The following is a 24,356-nucleotide window of genomic DNA, read 5'->3' as shown; positions in this document are numbered from 1 at the left end:
GCATAAATCTCTTTCTTTGAGCAAACAGACAGCCAGAGCTGGCAAATACCTCTGAATTAAGACCGACTTTATAGTTCTAATTGTAAGGGAAAAATAGGAAAACATGTTTTAGCAATGACCTACTCATACACTTGCTGATAGTGTGTCAGGGCCTTGAGTGCACTTCCCCTCTTCTAGGAGTGTGGCTGCCTACACAAGGCCAGCTTGCTGATAAGAGCCATTGTGAAGAAAAAGCTTTTTGGGGAGGCCTCAGCAAGAGCTCCCCCCTGCCTCTGGGAGCTGCTTTTAGCTGTGACTCTCGCCACTGGACTCCACCTGGGCTATGTCGCAGCTGTGTGGTAGTCATACCTGTGCCTGCCATGTAGCCCATTGACTGGGACCCCTGATCCTGACCCACAGGCTGACCAACCTGGGACCTCATCGCTTTGGACTTGCCCATCAATCTGGACCACATCTGACTTTATTTTCGTCAGACCTGCTCTGCTTTTTGAGAATTGTGGGACTGCACCCCGTTGGGGAGGACATGGTCCTGCCGGGCAGGTGGGAACCCAGCACCACAATCCCTGCCCTTGTGGAGCAGCCCACATTGCCCCTGACAGAAAGTGACTCAGATACTTTGTGCTTTGTTGCAATCACAGGAAGGGAGCAGACTTCTCTTCCCAGTGCAGCCCGTCTTTTTACCAAACTTCTCTTCCTCAGTGTTTACACCTTCTGGCTTTTGTTCCCTTTGTTTCAGAATCAAACATTGTCTAGATGGAAGGAGAAAAGCAGGAAGGGGAGAGGGGGTCACTAGCAGCACAGGAGAGACCAGCTCTCGTTTTGGTACTGCACACACTCCAGCTCAAGCTCTTGTGAAGAGCCATGGCAGGGGAAGTGCAGCTTTCCCTCTGTAGTCCCTTGCTGGTGCACTCTTGGTTTCTCTCTTAAAGTTGTAACTATGCAGTTCATGCTAAGTTAGGAGCTATTAGGGAATTCAACATTGCAGTAAAAGGCTATTAAACCAGAGAAAGCTGCTTCTGCACATGTGAAGACACAGCTTAGCCAAATTGGGAAATGTAGGGAAAATACAAGAAACATCCAAGAAATCCATCAATATTTTGCCACAAAAATGTTTACAAGATATAGGGGTACGAGATCCATTAACTGCCATCCCCAGTTGTGCTTCCATCTCTACTATGGAGTTAGGGAAAGCCCACATTTTATGAATAACAAGGACTCATTCAAATTCTTACAAATCGGAAACAGCATGACAGTAAATCAGCCTCCTTTCTTTATGAATATATTTTAATATATTCTGTGACTATTGGACTAGAAGCATTTCTAATAGAAGCTAATTTCTCACAGGTTTCTTTCATTGTCTACTGATATATCCCTTCACTCTTATGTTTTCATGCAGTTAAAGTAGTCTATCTGCATAAGACACCTGTTAGAGACATGTATTTGTTAGGAAACATATTAAAGTCACCATCATCATTCTTTGCCCAGCAGTCAACTGTTTGAGGCATTACAGTTTTGACCCCATTCTGACTGTAGAACCATATCACAGGACAGAAAATACTTTCACCATGTTTCATGGGATCAGTGATTTTTGCAAATGTTTTGTTAACAAATAAAATGGGATGCTTTCCTTATTTAGTTACATTATAGTTGTCATTCAAACCCCAGAAGGAACGTTGCTGCCCAGTGATTCTGATGGCAGCCACAGAAAATGAAAACAAGATAATTCAATGTATATTTTCTCACAATCCAGAAACTGGAGGGCATCCAGTGAAATTTCCAGGTACCAAATTTAAAACCACATTACATAATAAACTGTCCAACTCATTGACACAGTAAGCTGTTGAGGCCAAAAGTCTGAGCGAGTTCAAAAAACAACTGGACAAAAATCACAGAAGACAGGTCCACTAGACGCTTTTAAACACAATGGACAAATAACAGCCCCTGGCTCAGAAAGTCTGCCCTGTTAAATGCCTTAAACTGAGAGGTTTCAAAGGAGTATTGTTCTGCGCCTGCCCTGATTCTTGTTCTCCCTCTAAGCACCATCTATGAGCTACCATCAAAATAGGAGACAGAAAGCTAAACAGACCTTTTGTCTCAGATTATATGACATGCTGCTTTGGAAGAAAAAATTGAAAATGAGTGCATTTTTTCCCATTTAGTGACATATTTTAGTTATTTTAAAGTCCTTAGGGTCATGATTGGGGGTAATAGCTAAAGAAGGAAAACATGAAAAGAAATAGTAAGTTTAATCAATAAATATTTATTATTTCAGTAAAATTGAATATATTGCTATTGCTTGAAGAAAATAACAAAATCAAATGGCAAACACAGGACTGCAAAGACAGATCATGTCAATGTTAGATATGCATAAAACTGTCAATTACCATTACACCTGTAACAGATGGTAAGACTTAAATCATTTTGTAGCAATAATGAATTTAATGCCCACAGTAAAATGTAATGTTCCAATTAGCCTTGTGCTCTTGTAATAATAATAATCTCAGTGCACTTTGTTTTGAGGATCCCAAAGCTCTCCGAAGATGTTTTCTTCTCAAGTCCTCCCTCACAGATATTTGAATAGCTTTTTATTAGTTTTAGAACAAGAGACAGAAATGCTAAGGGATGTGATCACATTTACAGAAGTTTATTCTTCATGAAGTGAAGACCACATTCACATTCATGAGGCAAAGCTTCATTTCCAGGCCTTATTCCACTGAAAACACTGGAACTGTTTATGCAAGAAGATTACCTGATCATACATGTCAAAAATTCCTTCTCACACCCTCTGAAACCATTGCAATTCATAAAGCACAGGCCAGATCATCAGATGGTACAGATTTGCACAAATCCATTAAAATTGGTTGGAACTGCAACAAATAAAAAAGTAGAGGATCTCCAAATTTGCATATAATGAAGTTATAGAAAATGTTCAAGTTACACTGTCATTTTCTGTTTCTCTCTCTGTCAATATTTACACTGGCATGAGCATTTGAGGGTCTAAGAGTTGTGGCAGTTTTTCTTTAATTACATATTAAAACATTACATGAATGATGAGGTTTCTATGTACTTCTGGCACACTTCTGCCTGGATAAAATAATAAACGAAATAAAAGTAAAGTTACCACTAGCAATAAATTAAATGACCATGTGTGCTTTTATACCATCTAGGATCCCAAGGCCCTCACCTTTCGGCTCCCTTAACCAAAGGTCCCAGCTTTCAATAACAGCTCTTGAACTTCTGGATCCGTAACACCCCAAAGCTCTACCTGCAGGAGCAAGTGCATGGTCATACTCATTTGCAAGCAGCACCAGGAGTGTCGTGAGCTCCCCCAGCTCAGTCATGGCAGGGCCTGGCAGCCAGGGCTCGTCCCATCTCCCCACCCAGGAGCAGGGCAGCCGGGGGGCACTGGGGCAGCCCCAGCCCCGGGCATCGGGCACCTCCCTGGGGACGAGGACAGGATGAGGCTGGGCTGGAACATGGGCCCATAGGTGGGCCTGGCTCAGCGAGGCCCACGGCCGGGCAGGGCAGGGCTGTGGGGAGCTGGAGACCGGCCCTACTGCGGTGTTGCTAGGGCGGGGCTGACAGCCCTGACGGGCTGCAAGGGGGTCCTGGGCCGTGGGGTGTGTGGAGGGGAAGAGCCCCAGCAGGGCTAGACAGGGATGGTCAGGGCTAACGGTGCCCTGGGGGCATGCCATAAGACGGAATAGTCATATACCAAGTGTCATGAGATCCCCAGTCTAACTCGAATCCTTGTTTAGAAGGGCTTGGGGCAATCATCCCATTCCCTTTCTAATACAGTGCATGTGCTGGCTGCAGACACTACTTTTTCCACAGAGCAGCCTGGCCTTAAAATGACCATCTGAGTAGCAAGAGCATTGACTTCACCAGGGACTGAGTACATTAGTGCAGTAAGACTCTTTCACAGTAAACCATTGATCATTCCACTTGCTGCCTATTCTTGAGAATAATACTGCATATAATATTCATGTAACTTCAGTTCCAGGGATTTCTAAAAATAAAGTATTTTTCAAGAAATCATTCTCAGTCCTCCTCTGCAATTTCACTAGTTAAAGTCCCACTAGTCAGGTGACAGGTTTCAGGTCCCAACTGAGCAATTTAGTGTAAGTTTCATGTAAAATGCTAGTATAATTCCAGCCATTTCATTTCATTATAGGTCCTAGATCACTGCAGTAGCCTTCAGAACTCATTTTCCCATATGTTTGTCTTGTGACTTTGAGCTCCCTGGCCTTGTTCAGGGCTTTTTTGGAGACTGCCAGCCCATGGCTGTGCTCTGTGACCTCCAGTTCTCTTTTCGTCCCACAGCGTTGTCTCTGGCAGCCTTCTACTCACCAAGATATTGACACAAATGCTAGTTTCTGCCCCACTGCAGCTTGAGTGCCTCTGATTCTTGCCTCCTTGCCTACGATTCCCACAAAAGACAGATTTTTCTAGCTTGTACTCATACTACCTATACAAAACTGCCATCCAGCACATTGTCTTATTCCACTGATTCCAAGAGTGGCCAAATGTGGGTGCCTGAAAATGAGTGAAGAAACAGGGGAGGCATGTAGTAGTGCCCTGAATATTTACCAAGTCACTATCAATTTGCAGACTAGAGACTTCCTGAGTCACAGTAGTTATCTTTGTGTGTAAGAGCTCACAATGGACTTCTCTTCCCCAAAATATGGGTTTCCAAATTTTGATCCTATGTGCAGTTTTAATATGCACATCATCCCACAGCACAGGTTTCCACGGTGTTATTGTATGTTTTCTAAGGCATTGTCTCCTTTTTGTTTTGTCTGATCTTGCCACCTGATAGCTTAATCTAATGCCACTTGGTTTGTGTACTGAAAAGGAAGTGAATAGTTGTTCCATGCTTAACTTCTGTTCTGGGTTATCATACATAATAAGATACTGGTCCTTGAGACATCTAGGTTGAAGTTGGCTGGGATACTCTTACACTTTTCTGCAGTAGCATCTACACTGGTAACATACTTGTACAAAAGTGGCCTGCAACTTCTGGAGTAGCTGTACTGACTGAAAGTAGAGATCCAGAATGTATTAAAGTTTTTTGGAAGTTCTCTTTGAAAGGCTTGCAGTTTTCCTGAGTTGATGCCCATAATAGAAGGCAGAGACAGTTTAGTCTGCTTTGTTCTACATGGTGTTTAATCTTATCTGCCTTTCTCTTTTCTCTTCCTTGGGGAATAGGTGGGAGGAGATCATCACAAGCCAGTGTCAATAGGATGTTAGAGGTTAACGAGATAGATATGGATCCATAAACCCTAGAATGCAGTGAACAAGATAACTAATATGAGTCAGCAGAGTGGTTCCCCTCCCCTTACTGGCAGTATTCAAGACAGGGCTGGTGAAGGATATCTGAATGACTGTTAGACTATACCCCTTGATCACTACTCACTAGCCCAGTTAGATGCCCTTACGTGGGGTCTGTTCTTTTCTCAGTAGCCAGTGAGCCTGACAATTAGGTAGGGGTGCATCCTGCAACAGAAAGGGACAGCATAATGCAATGAAGACAGAGAGGGGGGAAATGGATGCATTAAAGAGGTAAGGCTGAAACAACTGCCTCAAGCAGCCCACTTAAATAGATAGGTTGCTCACCTGCAGAGACCCAGCAGTAGACAAAATTTCTGGATGGGGATTCTATTTTCTCTTTCCTGTGAAAGAGGCCACATCCTCTTATCTCATTCCTTTCTTTAATAACGCATGATATACCCTTTGCCAGACTTATCTCTCACTCACAGTTTTGCTGACTGATTTTTTTTCCCTTATTCTTCAATTTTGCTTTTTTTACAGCACATAACAGAATAGCATCAAAGTTTTTTAGGACCATTCATCTGTCAATCTGTCAAACCCTATTTAACAGATCTGATTACAGGCAATCATTTCAGAAGCAGTGCAGTGCTAAATTAGACCTTCCCAATAGAAATTGAAGTTCCCAATGAAGCACTACACTTGCATTCTGCCCTCAGAGAACTGTGGTACCTAGCTAACATAACACATGAGATCTGCAAGCTTCTCATAAATAGCATCCAACTGCTTTATTTAAAAGGGAATTATCTGAAATCTAGTGAAAATCTTCTATGCAAACACACATTCTTACTATTGTACATGAAATTGATCTTGGGTATTTAGACACAACTAGCAAGTATTGAACAATTTAAATATGATCATCAGGCATTTGTCTGATGGGAATCTTTCAAAGAACTTAGCATTTCTACAGCTATCCAACTCACAAAAGAGATCATAGACTTCCCTTGGATTTAGGGGACATAAATCTACCACTCAAAATAAAGAACAGTAAAAAAGTGCCTTATACAGATGAGCTTGTTACCAACCATCATGAAACATTTCAGAGAGGACAATTACCAAACTAGTGGACAGGTGTAAGGTAACCTGAAGTAACAAAACATGCCCTAATGCTTCAGAAATCATCATCTCTTAGGATAGAAAAGAGTTACTTAGGAGTTCCTATAGGAATTACTGTTATCAGTGAGCTGGGGTTCAAGCTGATGCAACATCACTGTTGCCTCTAGGAAGCCTTCCTTTTGGATGTGTAGGAGACATTGGACAACAGCCTTTGAACATCCTATTCCTCATGTTTACTAAATGAGAGAGTTTTCAGTTCCCTGGATTCCTTCATATGAAGCCATGACATATGAAATGCAATTTCTTGCTGCTACTGATGACTTGACCCTAGTATGGCTAGATCTTCCAGCCTTTATGAATCAACATACATGTGACATCTAAATAGATCAAATAGCATAAAATCATGCTGCCTTTTAGCAGTGCTCCAGTAAGCTCACAGTTCATTTCCAAGCTGACTAAACCTAATTAAAGTATATCTCAAGATATAACATGAATAGGGATGTATTGGAAACTAAGCATAAACAAACAGATTCATAAGGAAACCAATGATAACTGGAATTTTAGATGGCATCACTGGCTTGCAATGCCAGGGTAGTAACCATTTGTGCTGGTTTTGGCTGGATAGAGTTAATTTTCTTTATAGTAGCTAGTATGGGGCTATGTTTTGGATTTGTGCTGGAAACAGTGTTGATAACACAGGGGTGTTTTCATTATTGCTGAGCAGTGCTTACACAGAGTCAAGGCCTTTTCTGCTTCTCACACCACCCCACCAGCAAGCAGGCTGGGGGTGCACAAGAAATTGGGAGGGGACACGGCTGGGACAGTTGACCCCACCTGACCAAAGGGATATCCCATACCCTATGGCATCATGCTCAGTATATAAAGCAGGGGAAAGAAGAAGGAAGTGGGGGACATTCAGAGTGATGGCATTTGATTTCCCAAGTAACCATTACGTGTGATGGAGCCCTGCTTTCCTGGAGATGGCTGAACATCTGCCTGCCCATGGGAAGTGCTGAATTAATTCCTTGCTTTGCTTTGCTCATATGCGCAGCTTTTGCTTTCCCTATTAAACTGTCTTTATCTCAACCCAGGAGTTTTCTCACTTTTACTCTTCTGATTCTCTCCCACGTCCCATTGTGGGGGGAGTGAGTGAGTGGCTGTGTGGGGCTGAGTTGCCGGCTGGGGTTAAACCATGACACCCTTCCTATGGAGATTAAGAATTTACTGAAAATTCATGTAGAGCCTTTCAGAGGCTAAGTAATGAAAGATTTGAGCAGATGGAGACCCCTTTGCCTTTGGGGCAAAACTAATATTATCTAAATGCATGTACTTCCCAGACTGCTGCATGCCCTAAGAGATTTCCCGGTTATTATTCTGCCATTTTATTTCACAAAAATTAGTGCGTTCTTAAATATTTTTAGGTAGCAAAGGAGAGGACAACAGTGAGGTAGGATGTTGCATAAAGTGTGACTTCTAGTCATACCCAAAATTTTCCACTTCTTCTTCTGGAAATTTTATTTTGCTCCAACAGCTATCCAAAACGTCTATGACTCCAGTATGACAAAGCAAGCTGATATCAGGGAATCCATTTTCTATCCTGCACTGTCATATGACTGACACTGACAGTGATATAATTCTTCACACTAAAAATATGTATAATATCACCAGTAATTTCACATTTTCATAATCTCAGCCCCTTAGCACAGAGGTTATCCAGGGTGGCACTTCAATGCAGCTCAAGGGTTTACAAGGGAATTTAATCTCTGTGGATCTCTCCAATTTTTTTCATTGAAAAGAGAGTAACAATACTGTGGGGTTAAAGTAACCCCACATCTGGAGCATATTACAGTAGGGGAAAAAAAGTCACCTGCAATGATTATCCTGATAAAGCTACATGTTGCTGAATAACAGCAATATTAGCATATCGTAGAATAATCCTCTGGTCTTTTAAAATTATTTCACCATAGACATAAACTTCTAAGATCCCTTCATCATGTTACATCATCAAAGTACGTATTTTATAGCTACAGAGCTGAGAGAAACTGCTGAAGTCCTTTGACCTCAACAAAGCTGTACCACTTTAAGTCAGAAAGGAAATGACCCACTTAAAACTAGTGTTTTTAGGTTCCACAATCACTTTGTTTCTTTTATAAACAGGAGTGACTGAATATTTTGTAACTATTTTAGGTACTGAGTAACAAGTAGTTATTGGGTTACATAAAAACTGCCTAGAAAAGAATTCTCTGGCAGATTGGGTTGTTTGAGGTTTTTAGCGTATTTTATGCATGAGGTAGAACATAAGTTTACAAGAAACCTGCAAGAGCAAGAAATAGACTTCTTCAGGCATATAGTGTTGAGCAGCCAACATTTAGAAAAGTTTTCCAGCTTTGAAATGAAATAAAAGTACTTGATCTTAGGTACCATCACCTGAATCTCAGGGTCTGACAATAGTTGACATTCAAGAGAGTGCTGATTAATGTTTATATTCCTTAAAATGACAGAAGCCCTTGCCTACAAGCTCCATGTGCTACTTTACCCTTCCAAAGCTCTATAGCTTGGACATTGTAACAGACACGGAGACACACAGTTCCACCTGCCTGGAATGAGACTGCCCTACTCCACTGGCTGAGACCCTCCAAACAAGACCACACTCCTGGGAAAAAACAAACAAACAACAAACCTCTTGTATTTTCTGCAGCTCAGGAGTAAATCTAAAATTCCAGGATGTGCCACTTTCTGGGATGAAGAAGAGTAACTGTGTAAAGCTGTAGTTAATTGAGATTCCTTTCTCAAGCTATGCCAGATCAATAAGGCATATAAGCTTGCATTAACTCTCATTAAATAAGATGTGCAAAGTGCTTGCTGGCTCTGTCTACATTAGCATGTATTGCAGGCTAATAGGATTTTTCCTACCACGTTCAAAGATGCAGGACATTAAACACATCTCACTAGACAAAAAATTACACAAAGGAACTACCTGGTCATGTCTTAATTCTTTCTTTCAAAAAAACCTAAACAACACACAACACTATTTGTTTAATATAAAGCCTTATATGTAATTCTGATATACAACTCACATAACAGACCAAAACACATACTGAAGTTCCTTTTTGCTGTGGCAGAAGGCTTCTATCCTGTGCACCACATAAAACATTTCATCCTGGCCCTGTGAGAGTTGGAGGGAGATCTGATACCAAAATAGAAGGTCAGAATGTGAACTACGGGTGTATTTTCCATGAATTATTGACTGAGATTTTTTTTTTTCCAGTAATAGGATAAATGCTTTCAGAAAAAGAACTAGCATAGCAAGAGGCTTGAAGTGTTATTTTTTTCTCTGTGTGCTAGAAGAAGGGAAGAGGGGCACCATTTCATTGTTTATTTTAGGGAATGAGCCTTTTATACGAAGATTGAGATCCATTATCACTCTAGTCACTGAATATACCAAAGTAAGAGTGGATAGGAAATGTATCCCTTTGCCATTTCAGATTACAAATCAATAATTCCAATACTGTATTTAATCTGTGTACACTAATGTACATGCTCAGAGGTCAACAATGACTGTCTTTTCTTCTGTATCTATTATTGAGTGTATTTCCTGTTCCAGCTGTATTGTAACCTAGCCCTCCTCTTTGCACTGAAGAAAACAATGTACACCTCAGGACTCACTGTGGTGAGTCAGCCCACAGCATTCACCATAAACCCAGGGCACCTATTCCTGACAATCACTTTTAGTATCAGGCACCATACATTGTCTTTTTTGCTCATTACCTTTCCCCTGTTTATGTTTCCTTTATGCACAGCCAGTGTCTGAAAAGAGCTAAATAGGAGAGAGTATGGTTTTGATTTTGGTTTTTTGTTGTTGGGGGTTGGGGGTTGGGGTGGGGGGCGTTAACTCGATATATGTTCTGCTCTTGGTTTAAAACAAAAACATGGGAAAAAAAGCTTAGTGCTCTGGTCACTTGACAAATGTAATCCTCATGAGCAGACTTTTTCCCATCCGGATTAGAAAGATGAGAGCAGTCAAGGCTTGCCTGTTTATCAATCTATAACCAAATCATAGGGTGCAATAGGTTTTACTTGGATAGTACATAAAGATAATTTACAGCCTTACTAATAATTGATAATTGCTGATGAATTTCTGTGATGTGGATGCTAAAAGTATTTTCTTGAAGCAGAAAGTTTAGGTCCTAAAGTTTGGGGGTTTTGATGTTTCTTGCATTGTTTGCTCTATTACAAAATAGAGCAAATGATTTGATTTTTTTTTTTTTAAGGGAAAAAATGGATTTACTTTTTTCTACTTTTGTATTAAAACAGTATAAAGTTGGATGCATCTTAGCCCATAGTAAAGTATTCATACTAGGGTATGAAGTGAATTAACGTTTCAGCACAAAATCAGAACATATGATTTTTTGCCAATATTTTTTTTCTGCAAGTGAAACTAATTTAGTTAAACAACATTTTTAAGTATAAATGTTCCTTCATAAAAAACAAATAGTGACTAGCTCTAAATATTGACAGACAAATCAAGCTGGATAGATTGTTTGCCAGATTGAATGCTGGATCCATTGACCTTCAAATCTATCATGTTTTGCAACCTATATTCAATTGCCTTACAGCAACACACTTTTCTTTATTCTCTGTCAAGCAAATACCTGACATACTGTGTGCACTATTGTCAAACAAAAGAATGGTTCTTTCCCTGGAGTATGACATGCAGGTGGGAGGGGAGGAGAGAAGTAAAGGTTATTTTAATTTAGTTCTCAGTTCTCTCTCTGACAAGTTGCTTAGCTCACCATAAATTAATCACCACACAGCTCAGCTATTCCTAGTATGCTGCCTGCAAAAATTTATTATTTATGGATGCAGTCATGGAGTAACTCAAATGTCTGCAACAATTCCATGACAGAGATTCAAAAGGAATATTACACCTTCTTTACATTTTCTAGTAGGTCTTTCTTAAGCTGATGAAGCGATTAAAGTTAAATGCACCATGATCCCTCTTGCTGCACATCTATGTTCAGAAGATATTACTTAAATTAATTGTCCATCTAAACCAGAGAGCTCTGAGGTCCAACACAGCCTTTATGATTCTTGCTGTTACTGCAGCAAGAGCATATAAGGGAACAAGGATAGCTATTGAAGAAGGAAAAGGCAATCAGCATGATGAACAGGAAAAAGTTAATAGCTAAAACAGAACTGGTCTGCTACATCCCATTCAACAGCTCCCTAAAACAAAGTAGTATTGGATTACATTTTCTCAGTCAGGGTATTCATCTGAAATTCTAGAGCCATCTAGACAGGATTAAATAGGATAAGAGTGTTCCCCATGATAATAAACATTAAATCCAATGACTGAATGAGAGACAGAGGGTGATCCTGTTTGTGTGTGTGTGTGTGCGCACGCAGGCGTGTGTTCCCCTGCATGTGATGGCCTCTATAGGCTTGAGTGATTCGACTGCATTTCTGGCACAGCCTTTTATTCTGCATGCACACAGTCAAATACATTAAATATTTATCATTGTGGAACAGAGCAATGCTGCGAGTTTGGAGTGCTGGTAACGATCATGTCCAAGCAACTCCCTAATAAAGTACAGATGTGGTTTCAAAATGGAACAGAAGTACAGGACACACACATGCGCACACATGCATACACACAAAATACGCTGTGGGTTATTTACATTATGCCTGGTATTGATTATTACCAGATGGGAGGGGAAAGCAATAGCTGACAGATTAACCATATGGATCTGCTTTAATTTACCCTGAGTTATAGGTTTGCAATTCTCCCTCCTCCCTTTTTGTCTCAGAAACCTATGATTTCCTAAGGGGAAAAAAATGTAAACTTACTGTAAGGAGCATATTTCCATCATAAGCCTCCCAGTGCTACACTCAGGGATTGAGCTATCTTTCTTTACAGGAATTGCAGTTCCGGCACCACTTCCTAAAGCCACAGCCAGTACCATGAGCAGGAGATTTTGTTACAGACCAATGAACAAAAAGTGTTTTAATACTGATGAGCCTTGCAGACAATAGATCCTAACTGAAGGAGCTTTGTTTAAGATTCTACTTTTCACAAAGCTGTTTCAGCCAGCCTCATAGAACATACCGACAAAAAATCCAGAGACGGCAGTTGTCAAGGCATCATTCTATTCTGAAAACTGGGAGCCCTCAGCAGTGCTTTGAGCCTCAAAGCCTTGGCTCTGGAGGCTTTCTAAATAGGTGCTCTTCCTACAAGAGTTAGATATAGCAGGAGCTACAAACTCTCTTAAAGCAACAAAGGAAAACACAGTCTCCCCACCCAGCTGTGACCTTCTGAGACTTGTGCATTATGCATTAGAAGGCTGGAGTGTAAATGGATACTTCAGAAAAGCTTAAAGAAAAAAAAAAAAAGTCTAATTGGCAAAAAAAGCTTTTTGGTCTTTCTGCTAAAAGTGGATTTGAAACAATGTATTTTCTGTACAGTTTAACCTTTAATTTCTATTGCTTTGATTTGCAGCCACCTCCATCCCACTTCCAAGGGCAGAGGGCAAACAACCCTCTATTGCTCATAGGTTTTATTTATATATATGCACCATTATAGTTATCTAACCTTTCTGCTTTTCAAATCCATCACTTGTGCCTACTGCCAAACAAGTTGCTGTAGATTTTTCAGTGCTCTCTAAATCCATAAAACAGCTCTAAAATGAGTAGCATGAGCATCAAAGAAACAACATATAGAGCTGAGACAGAATGAAAAGGGACAATGCAAACTAGGAAATCAGCACTAGAAAGAAATGTACACCGTGTTTCAATGTGCTATTCATGTCTTCTAAGGGTTACAGGCAGATTTCAGCCCCTCTGGCACTAAAAGGCATGAACCCCTCCTTTCAGTTCTTGAGTGAAGAAGAACTGTGATAGCCAGAGTTTGCAACTGGTTAGAGTTTTGTCCCTCAATTTTGTGACTCTTTCTGTGCAGTCTTGGACAACTGGGGGGTTTTAGTCCATTTTCTTACCCCTAAAATGGGAATAAACACTAATTAATGCACAGCAACTGCTAGGGGAACTAGTAAAGCATTTTCAAACTCATAGTTAAAAGCTCTATCTACTCTAGCTCTGCCTGGACATAATTCTAAAACCACAAAGAAGCTGAGAAGGTTGCACCCAATCTGGTAAACTATTCTCAGATGAAAATTTAATAGCCTGCTGGAACAAACAGCAAAAGCCCTGCTGATTTAACACAGTTAGGATTTCACCCCACTAAACAGAACTCCTAATGGAAGTCATGCACTTCAAACATTTGCACACTACAGCCCTGTATTTTCAGTTTCAGAAAGGTATTTTGTAATTCATGCATGACTGCTGCTCTACAAAAGAATATTAAATAAAATGTCAGTGTTCGGTGAAACCTGTACAAAACACGCTGGTTGGCCCTAAAATCATGCTTTTTGTAAACAAAACTATATTTAAATTCAATGGCTACTTGAGCAAGAAATTTGTTTTCTATTATCATTTTTGACAAAAGCTAACAGCTTAACACTCTGCAACACATATAGTCAATGTCCTAAGACAAGTTTTAGAAAACATAAGGCCATTTGTAGTATTTCCCCTTCCTCAGACAACAAGCCCAAATAATTAAATTTACTATTATGCTGTCGATTCACCTACCAAGCCTGTGACAAAACCAGGATGGGAATCTATAGCTCTCAAATCCCAGCCCTATGCATTAGCAGATAAACCACACTGTTTCTTTTTGTGCCCATGCTGCTCTGATGGTAGGTGAGACTGGAAGCCAACTTGGGGAAAAATACTATTTTACTGTAAAAGAAGAAAGGTTACAGATGCCTCCCTGAAGGTGAATAACAAAGAGTAACATGTGAGTGCTTCTCTTGACAGTGGAAGCTCTGCCTAAGATGACTTGTGTGCCCAGGACTAATGTTTACACCTCTGTGGAGAAATAGAATGACATCCTTAGTGATTTACTCAGAGTGACACTACTGCTCATTATTGGATGGTGTTGGCCCTTATTACTAAGTGGTCTCCGTGGAGCCACACTGGCAGAAGCTTGGAAAGAAGCAGAGTTGTACTGAGGCCCTTTAGTTTCAGCCTAAGGATAATGCCTTCGTGCATTACCTCTGGACTTGCAGGGTGGAACAGTTAGTAGGATGCAAGGAGAGGTTATTTAGATTTTCAATTAGTGTTGTGATACAGAGGAGGAAAACCAGACCAGGTTAGTATATAAAATACATGCAAAAAGGCACACTGGGAACAAGGGTTAAAATCTTTAAACTTCAGCCATACAGTACAGTCACATGTCAAATGACTTTCCCTAACAGAAGACAGAAAATCTGCTTTCTTTGGAAAGCAGCTTGGAGGGCAAACTCAGTACAGAGCATGTCAAGGTAGATTTCTTTCAGCTCTACGGATGTGCAAATCCAAACATTCACCCTGAAAAGTCAAATTCAGAAATGCTAGGTTTCACACTGCTTTCACCAAACCAGAAAATGCAAGCAACCCTTGATAGACAGCTTTGCTCCTAGGTTTCCCCTCTGCATTTTAACTCAAAGTTTCAGGCATACCTAGCCAATGTTAGGTAAATAATCAGAATATCTGAGTGGGATTTAAATGGCAATGTAGATGCAAGTCCTTCCATATACAGTACAGGCAGAGGCCATGTAATTTGCCTACTTGAGATGCTATATGCAATGTACTACACAAATGTTCAGATTACAACTGTGTTGATAGAGCCCCTGAGTGCAGCTTGAATGTATTCAGTAGCTCTGCTGGGTTTCTTGATTTAGCTCCTTCTTTATCAGGAAAAAGTAATACCACTTCTGACATCAAGCAAACATGCCACTTGCATGACCATATGCCAGTATATTATGCAAACTTGTGGATGCCTCTTTACATAAAAATATGTAAGAAATTTTAGCTGGATTAGTTATACTGGTTAAATCCAAAGGTGTGCATCTGATTTGTAAAAATCATTCTTATGCTGCCTAAAGTCCTGGCGTGGTGTTCTGATGCACCCGTGACAACAGATTAAAATTAGATGACCCAGGTGTCCCTCTGCACCTTCCTGACAGATGCTGCTAGGCAGTGAAATAGACCTAAATCGAAGTTGTGGGCAATAACCCCTTCAACCGTCTAGTTTTAATCCATTGCCACAAATCTGCTGGATACCATAGAAGCAGTTATATTGTCCAAAAGTGCTTTTGTCAGTATAGCTCATTTCACACATTGAACCACTGTAAACTATGCTAGCCCTAGCACTTTTTTGCTAGTATAACTGTGATTCCATTAGTAGGGTTTTATCAGGAAAGTTATCCAGTAAAGCTATCTGTAAAGCCAGGTCTTTCATTAGGAATGAAACTGCTAACAAGTCTGACATTTAAATTACCATTACTAGCCAGCTGAGTTATCTTGCTGAAATGAATGGACCATTCGCACCTCTCAGAACTACTGCTGCAAGCTCTTTGCTCTGTCCCCCGTGATTCAAGTTTCTGAGGTTTTCTTTGCAAGCAGAACCCATAAAAACATCATTATTTTTCAAAATTCAGAGGACCAAGCTATTGCTACAAAATGGTGCCCGATATGATCTGCTACTACTTCCAGACCTACTCCAGGCACTCACTGGCAACAGCCTGGAAAATTCCCTAAGTTACCTGGCAAGTTCCCAAGCTCCTGCTCAGCACAAGAAAATGCAGAGATTATACTAAGAGAAAGAACAATCTCAAGGCTAATGTTCAGGTTCTCCTGAACATAACTTTGGGCAAATATATTTATTTTCTTTGCTGTGGCTTTCCCACTGGTGAAAGGGGATAGTCCTCTTCCTCTCACAGGCCTGCTGTGATAGACCTCGCAGCTCACTGCGTGAGTAGGGAAAGTCAAAAGCAGACCCCCTTATCTTTTAAGTGCTTTGAGAAAAAAACCCAGAAAACAAAATAATGTTGATCAAGAGACTGTTAACAAAAAGACTGTAAAATACATCAATTGTGCTCCTTCTGGATGGCACTGTACCGGTTTCAATCTTTTTGGTTGAAAGCTGCAGAAGTCAGGCCACAGGAGGCACAGGGACCCTTAGCTGAGGCTATGGCTACGTGATCAAAGAGAACATGCTGCAGGTATACCCTTGGACCAGAAAAAAGGTACCATGGCAGCTCCTGAGAAAGGAGCAGACCGTGCATTTGAAAGCCTGCGAAAGAAGCAAGCTGCATGCTGAAAGAAAGACATTTGATCATGCAAGAAACATAGCCCTGACTCATCTAAGGGTGCTTTGGGACAGCTCCAAGCTGTATTCAAGTCACATGATGGTTTTGCTGCTTTTCAAAAATCAGGACAGCTCTATTTGCCTTGGGTTAACTGGTTCACATGTCCCTTGCCTACATGTGATCTCATGTAGCTATTTACTAGGATGCCCATTTTTTAGGGTAAAAAAAAAAGCAAAAAAATTACATAAAGTAAAAAGCCACAAGTCTGGGGATTTGAGGTGTTTTTTTAAAAAACCACAGGCTTCCTGGGCAATCAAAACTCTGGCTTCTTCGGACTTACTTGTTAGTGTGATAGACTGTGGATTACAGTGGAGAGGTATTTCCAGATTCTGAAAAGACCTTCAAAAACCAGAGGATAGTAAATAAATGTAGGCAGCAGGAGGGGGCTCTTGATTTCCCACACAAAATGAAAAGAAAAGGCACAGGAAGAGGCCTGACCTTCCTCTTCCATGGACACGAAGCCAGCACAGAATTATAGTCCCTTCTCACTTGCTTCATGCAAACAAAGAGTAATGTCCGTGAACGGAGGTACCCTGGCCCAAATTCTTCTCTGCTTGCTTTCACCAGCCGCAGCGTGCTCACCCTGGGTCTGAGTAATGCTGTGTAATTGATGGCTAGTCGCACTCTGGAGCATCACGGCCTGGTAAGTAACAGCATTCACAGCAGCTGGGAAGAAAGACATTCTTGTTAAATAAATAGGAACAGAATTAGAAGGCAAGGATTTTAACTAAAGCTAGATATTTCTAATGCATATTTCTGACAGCTCATTCACTTGCACTAAATGCTTCAAGATGTACAAAAATGTACATGTATTTAAGACAGCTGGATCTCTGGGCCATCAAGTGTTTCTGAGGCTGTATTTTTACAGTTTGAAAGCTACTATGCTAATTTGGTGCCATATATTTGAAAAATGTTTGCTGAAACAAACAAAACAAAACAAAAATCACTATTTTCATTGTTGCCTTTTGTTTTACAGGACAATGCAAGCATTCTTGAAGGTTACAGAAAAAGGTGGCAGGAGCATTTTGTCAGAGAGTTTCACATAAACCTAATTTTTGAGAGTTATGAGAGCTGGACACAGCAGAAACATCCACAAGAAGGCCAGGCATAAGGCAGACTAAGGTAGAAATGCAGAAGACAGGTCAGGCTTGCTACAAGGTCTCAAGGAAAAATGAAGAACACTGTTAAGCTTTACCTTTTGGATTCAATGTAGCTGCCACAGATTAGGTATTTGTTGGGTTTCACCCACACGTGGCCAGGCAACATTTGGCAGTTTCACTTTGAGATGGCTTGTAGTCAAATTTAAGAGTTAAATGTAGTGACATTCTCAGACTTGATTATTACTCAGGCCCTGCTCAGGTAGTGAAGAATTGGTCTAAACCAGTGCAAGCTCGCAGGTACCAAATTAAAGAAAATAAAAACTCCTGTGCCTTTTTTTTCCCTCTCTTTTTATTTTTTTTTCCCCTCTCTTTTTTTTTTTCTTTCGAATCTACTCTGCTGGTTTTGTACAATGCACAGATCAGACTGATTTAAGAATTTTACAGAGATGGCTCTTCACGTAAAACCAAGATATTTGTGCTTATCTCTCTGGGCACAGTTCTGCACTCCCTCCTGCCTGTTGCACTCCAGCAACTCTGCTTTCAGAGCTCTCCACACAGCATGTCTGGCTCTTACAGAGTTGGTCAGCAGTAAGTATTTTGGTCACAGAGGTTTTCAAACACATGGGAGAAAAATGCCGTGATACATTTGACTATTTGTACCACAGGGCTAACCCAAATGATACACCCATTCGTGTAACTCTGATAATCAGGCCAGCTTTAATCTCTTTGTCTTCTTTCTCCAGCTATGCTTTCTTCTCACTGAATCAAGACACTAACTATGCCCCTAGGTGAGTGGGTGGGGGGAGGTATGGAAAAAATGTTAGCTCAGCTTGCTAATGACTTGAGCTGCTCAACTTGATGACAGATTTTGGCAGGTTCTGAAAATTATGATACTAGTAACTGGCCCATGTTACATCAAAATTGTTTCCATCTAAGCTTCATAGCATACATTAAACTAACCTGGTTTCTAAAATAATATTAATTTTTCATGTAGCACTTGGAACAAAAGGGAAAACAAGCAAAACTGTTCTTTCACTTTCTACCATGCCAATGATACAAACAGTTTACGAAGCTATTCTGAGGGCATAAATAATATTTTTGTTTTGTCTACTTCCTTTTCATAGATTTGTGGAAAGCTGGGAGTTGAATGTTCATAAAGATTTCTTTGCTTATCAAATAACAAAGTCTTCCATAAATAATCTCCAGTGAATCTCTTTTGATGGTAAAAAATGACACTAATAGCAGTGCAAATAAATGAGAAACAGATTGTTTCAATTTCCATTGAAAATAAGAGACTGGATTAATGCAATGATGCCATTGAAAACAACTGTGATTGTTGAAATTGAAACTGTGATTCAAAACAAGTGTGGATAAAAATCTCTGTTTACTTACATGGACAGTATTTAAGCCTAGAATAAATTTATTGTGCAGTATGTGTAAGGTGCATTTTTTTCTTCGAAGTGCTTTATAAATGTTAGAATTCAGACCCTAAAATGCTCTGAGGTCCTTAATTTCCTATTCCAAATGATCAAAATTAGGAAGCCTCTTTAGAAGCAGACTATACAGACTGCTAAGAAAATAACTTGTTCATGGATAAAGAGGAAGTGAACATAAAAGCTAGCACTGGATGTCCAAAGCTCCAACATCCCACCTGCTCAGGTTCAGATCAGACTAAACCCCCTTCTCTGCTTGTTTGGCCATGTTTTCAGTGATAATGGTTCTTATGATAGGGCTATTGCTATGAGTTTCCAACAGTCACTCAGTCTGGTTGTTAAGAAACCATCTTCAGCATGGAGAAGCAACAGCCTTTGCCATGACCAGTGCCATTATAATTCATTACAAAGTGCTCCAACAGTACCTAGATACCCATAGAATCATAGAATCATAGAATAGTTTGGGTTGGAAGGGACCTTTAAAGGTCATCTAGTCCAAACCCCCTGTAATGAGCAGGGACATCTTCAACTACATCAGGTTGCTCAGAGCCCCGTCGAACCTGGCCTGGAATGTCTCCAGGATGGGGCATCTACCACCTCTCTGGGCAACCTGTTCCTGTGTTTCACCACCCTCACTGTAAAATTTTTTTTTCCATATATCTAGTCTATCTTCACCATGACCCACATTGGTGCCCCATGTGCTAAGGGTCAGCCAAAGACAATGGTTCAGTAGTGCAATTTGTTCCTAATGAACAGATCTGCTGGAAACAGTCAAAGTCACAAAGAATAAGTTACTCCTCCAGATTCAGCCATTTCATTGAGACCTTGTAACTTGCCCACATTTTAAAGAAACCCAGGAATAAACCAGCATGGGTGGCTGAACCATCTGCTGTTGAGCCTAGAGGCAGTTTTAAGCAACTGAGACTACAAGTTCTCGTTCAGAAAATGTTTACACCCCAGTCCCCGCCGTCCAGAAAAACATTTCAGAGACAACTTCAAAGTACTTAGATCAGAGGCTGCAAGCAGGGAAGTAGCCACACCATAAATCTCAAATGGTACTAAGTAGCTCCAACGTTTACTTAGATTCTCAGGTGAGATTCATAACCTGTGTTGAGCATCATGAATACACTGAGAGCAGTACTTGAGTTAGCTAGCTTTAAAGTTATCTTGCAAAGGCCTTTGTTAACCACAATGACTACAATATTGGCACATCCTTAGGTTGCGAGATTTTTCGGAAAAGGAAATACATATTTGACAATACACTGAGTAACTTAGAGGATCTGCACTGGCAAGGGCAATGCCACTCCAATCTCCAGCTGGGATTTTACTCACAAATATGAAGTTGGAAGTGAGAATTACTAAAGAAAGGATGTCAAATACTGTGTCAAACAGATTATTTTTTAGTATGTCCAGTAAAAAACAGAGTTACTTGGTTTTGACCAAGTTTTACTTTCAGTCATTTCACCATTAAAGCATGCAGTTCTCAAGAAATGTAAAAGCACACATTTCAGACAAACCCCTCACAAACTAAAACTGCAAGGTCTCACAGAAATCTCTCTATATGCTGTACTTAGTTTGCCATTTTTGTTCTTATTGCTTCTTCCCTTTAATTTTTTTTTTTACTTTTGCTCTTGAAGTAACTTTCCGTTCCCACACATTCTCTGCCCATCATTCACCACCTACCTTCCTATAATAATAATAATAATAAAGAGGGGATTTACGTCTAATTTGCTGAAATCACTGTATTCATTTATTTCCAGTACAGAGTATAAAAAATAAATAAAAAGAAAAAGAAAGGTGATTTTTACTTTTTTTAATTAAAATAATGTATTTTAATTATGTTTTTTCTTCCTCAAGTCACATATAACTTTGTTGTCACAGACTCTGGAATTGTGTCATCACTTTTAAAAAACATCTTCTAAATAAGTTAAAATCATGCCATACAGCAAACTGAAATGAGGCAATGAATCACATCTTCCATAGGTATAAATCTGCAAAATTCCTTTCAGGTCAATTGTCTTACACGGATCTGCTGAGAAAGCGGTGGTGGGGAGGGTTTAATCCCCTTTTGCATCATTCTCCCGCTACACTCCTATCCTCTTATCACCTCTTTTTGACTTGTAAGACTTAAAGTCAGAAATATTTTCAGGAAGTTTTCATAACACTTCAAACAGGTTAGAGGGGGCAGAGAGAGAGATTAACTAAGTATCTATATTTGTATGCATTAGCTCAAAAAGCAATTAACTGCTGTAAGAGGAGACTTAACAGATTGGTGCCTAGCAAGCGGGTATATGAGTAATGCTGTGTGACTGTATCAAGAAGAGCAGTTTGCCCACTAGAGAAGTTAACACATTACTATATAAGAAGTAATTCATGTTGAACTCACATTTTTAAGCTTGCAGCTGCCCTCAACATTTTTTTTTTTCGTTTTCTGCTTCCTTTTTTCAATAATTATTTTTGACAACTCCGTCCCTCCTACTCAGCCCAGTGCAGAGCAATGCAGTGGAAAAATCACTGCACTTACACCACGAAAAAGGGTAGTCGTATATTTTCTTGTCTGTCTAACCCTTCTCCTCTTCTTTCTCCCCAGGAAGCCCCAGATCTGAGATATAATAGAGGACAAAAGCAGAATATCCACTCTTCTAGAAAAGAACAACAGAACTCCTATCCACTCCATTGGCAGCAGTGTCTGGCTAGATAGTAAAGCATTTCTCACCTCCCCTCCACCCCGCTCCCCCAGTTTCTCCCCAGTGTAAAATGACCATCCCAGACAGATCCATTTGACAGTTGCTCCTTAGCAGTTACGTCGGACTGTAAGATTGGCTAAAAGCAGTGTTACTTTGCAAGTGGTCCAACACAGGCTAGATCCATATGTAGTTTACAACAGTACTCATTTCGTTGTGATTGCTTCTAGCTGCAGTGGTATCTAATATTGTGGTAACACTGAGAAACCACTAGAGGCCTTGAGAGTTTGTCCTTGTAGGTCTCCTGAAGGCTGGACCTCTGGTCCTCGCGGAGGAGGGAGATGGATGGTGAGTGAACCCCTGCAGGGCTTCAGGTTACACAGCTCAGAGGCAACCCAAATACAGCAGAGGTAAGTTAAACATCTTTCACCCTCCTCTTCAGAGGACCCCCTTACCTGTGTGTGAAGCCACACATTTTATATCAGCTTTACATTACCTTCCTGGAAGACAGCCTTGGAAGACAGATCTGTGACTTCCTACCTAGCCGAGGCTGGAGGAAATTACACAACCCCTCTTCCTCTGCTTCCCTTTCAGTAGTATTATCAAATATTTTGAAGTCTCAGTTCCAGCAGATGAAAGACACTTGAGGCAAAGCTTTAGCTACTGATTATTGGTTTCCCTCTTACACAGCTGATAGGTTTCTCACATACTTAATTGCATTTAAAAAAAAAAAGTAGTACAGGAAACCTGCTGCAGAAACCTGAACATTTATTAAGGGAGTGCAGAAATTGGTAAACAATGCAAAGAATAAAGATCGATTGCTTTGCGAACAACTGATGAGATCATTCACTTATGAAATAGCAGGCTTGACAGCAAGGATCAGGTGTCCCTGAACTAGCTCCTGAAGTGTAACCATACCATGTAATTAGTATCAGCCCTCAGAGGGGCTAACATTTCAGTTCAAGTCGCATTTCCTTCTGCTGTCAGTGAGTTTTCCTGCAGGCTCAAGGCAGAGTGGAGCAGAACAACAGGGAGTGCAGTGCTGTTACTATACAGGCTGCATTGTCTGCAGAAGCACACTGCTAGCTGCTAGTGGAAAAGGCAACAAAGAGACTGCTGGAGGGTCACTTGGAAATAAAAATAAAATAAAATAAAATAAAAATGCCAGAGCTGTAGCACTGGATATGCTAGTTATTACAACTTGGCTCAGGAAACAGAGAACTTTCCAGGGCCATTTCCAGCCTTTGCAGGAGACTGTGCTCTCTGGAACACAGAACAGACCAGGCTGAGTGGGCTTGCCATGCCCTGTCACACTATTCATGCCAATCTTGCCTGTTTTATCTTCTGCTTTTCTGAAGGGAAGGGTAAAAAGAAGCGTCCCAAACAGCTCTTCCAAAAAATAGAAAATAGCAACCAAAACCAGCAAAAGTAATTAAAACCTAAGGCCAGCTTAAAAAGCATGTTGGAAGTCATACAGCTGCAGTCTTCAAAGGCTTGCTTTTTTCTGGAGAGGGGTGGAGAAGAGAGCTTTGATTTAAACACCACCACCACCACCACAATGGATCATTTGATCTTTTGGTTCCTCCTGTTTTATTTTAATTAATGTTTCTAAGTACTGATTTAAAGTCAATCCAGCTTTATTAAAGGTTCATTGCAGGATTAAGAGAGATTTGAAACCAAGCCCAATACAGTCAGCAGAGACAAGTTCGAAATGGCCACTCAGCAAATAAAAAGCATATCATGCTGGTAGTGTTTTGAGCGATCAGCCAATAAAATCAGGCAGCATTTCTAAACACTGTGTTATTTTTTTTCCCCTGGTAATGAAAATCTTTTAAACTCCTAGTTAATAGGCCTTTATGCCACTTGTGAAACATTCCTCTTCATTTTTTTAAGAGAACATTAATTTATTTAAGGTTAGTGTTTAAATAGGATCTCACATATGTGTATATCAAATACGCAGCCATTACCCAAGTTAAATGCAACGTATATTAGCAACCTCATACCATTTGATTCCACTCTTTTGCTGGATTTGCAGGCTCAGAAACAGCAAGATTTCCTAGCTGAAGGGGGTGCCAAGGCTCTAACTTAATATAGACTGTACATCCCTCTCTACATCCAGCCCTCACAAGACACAGAAGGAGCAAGGCTTGTGAAGACAATGAGCTTATTTTAAGTCTTGCAGAAGCAGTAGCCTTTCTAACTCTTCCAGATAGGTTGCATCCAGTTGACAGCCTGCCTTGGTGGTATTAGGACTGTGTCTAGGAACTTAATAGTATTTAATACGGATTAGGCACCAACCCCTTTATTTCACACTCCATTAGAAGAGCAGAAAATCTGAGATCCTTTATGAAAAAGCCCTGTGTTTTGCTTGCCTTATTCCCACCTCAGATGAGACAGCATGTCACAGGTATCAAAAATGTCCCCTCCTCCCTTGCAGAGAGAATGTTATCCAAGTTATACATGCTGAACTCCTCAGACTGTACCTATAGTACTGTCTCTGTTCAGAGC

This window comes from Ciconia boyciana, chromosome 2 (genome assembly GCF_034638445.1).
Source record: "Ciconia boyciana chromosome 2, ASM3463844v1, whole genome shotgun sequence".
Lineage (NCBI taxonomy): Eukaryota > Metazoa > Chordata > Aves > Ciconiiformes > Ciconiidae > Ciconia > Ciconia boyciana.
Note: the sequence above shows the minus strand (reverse complement) of the source record.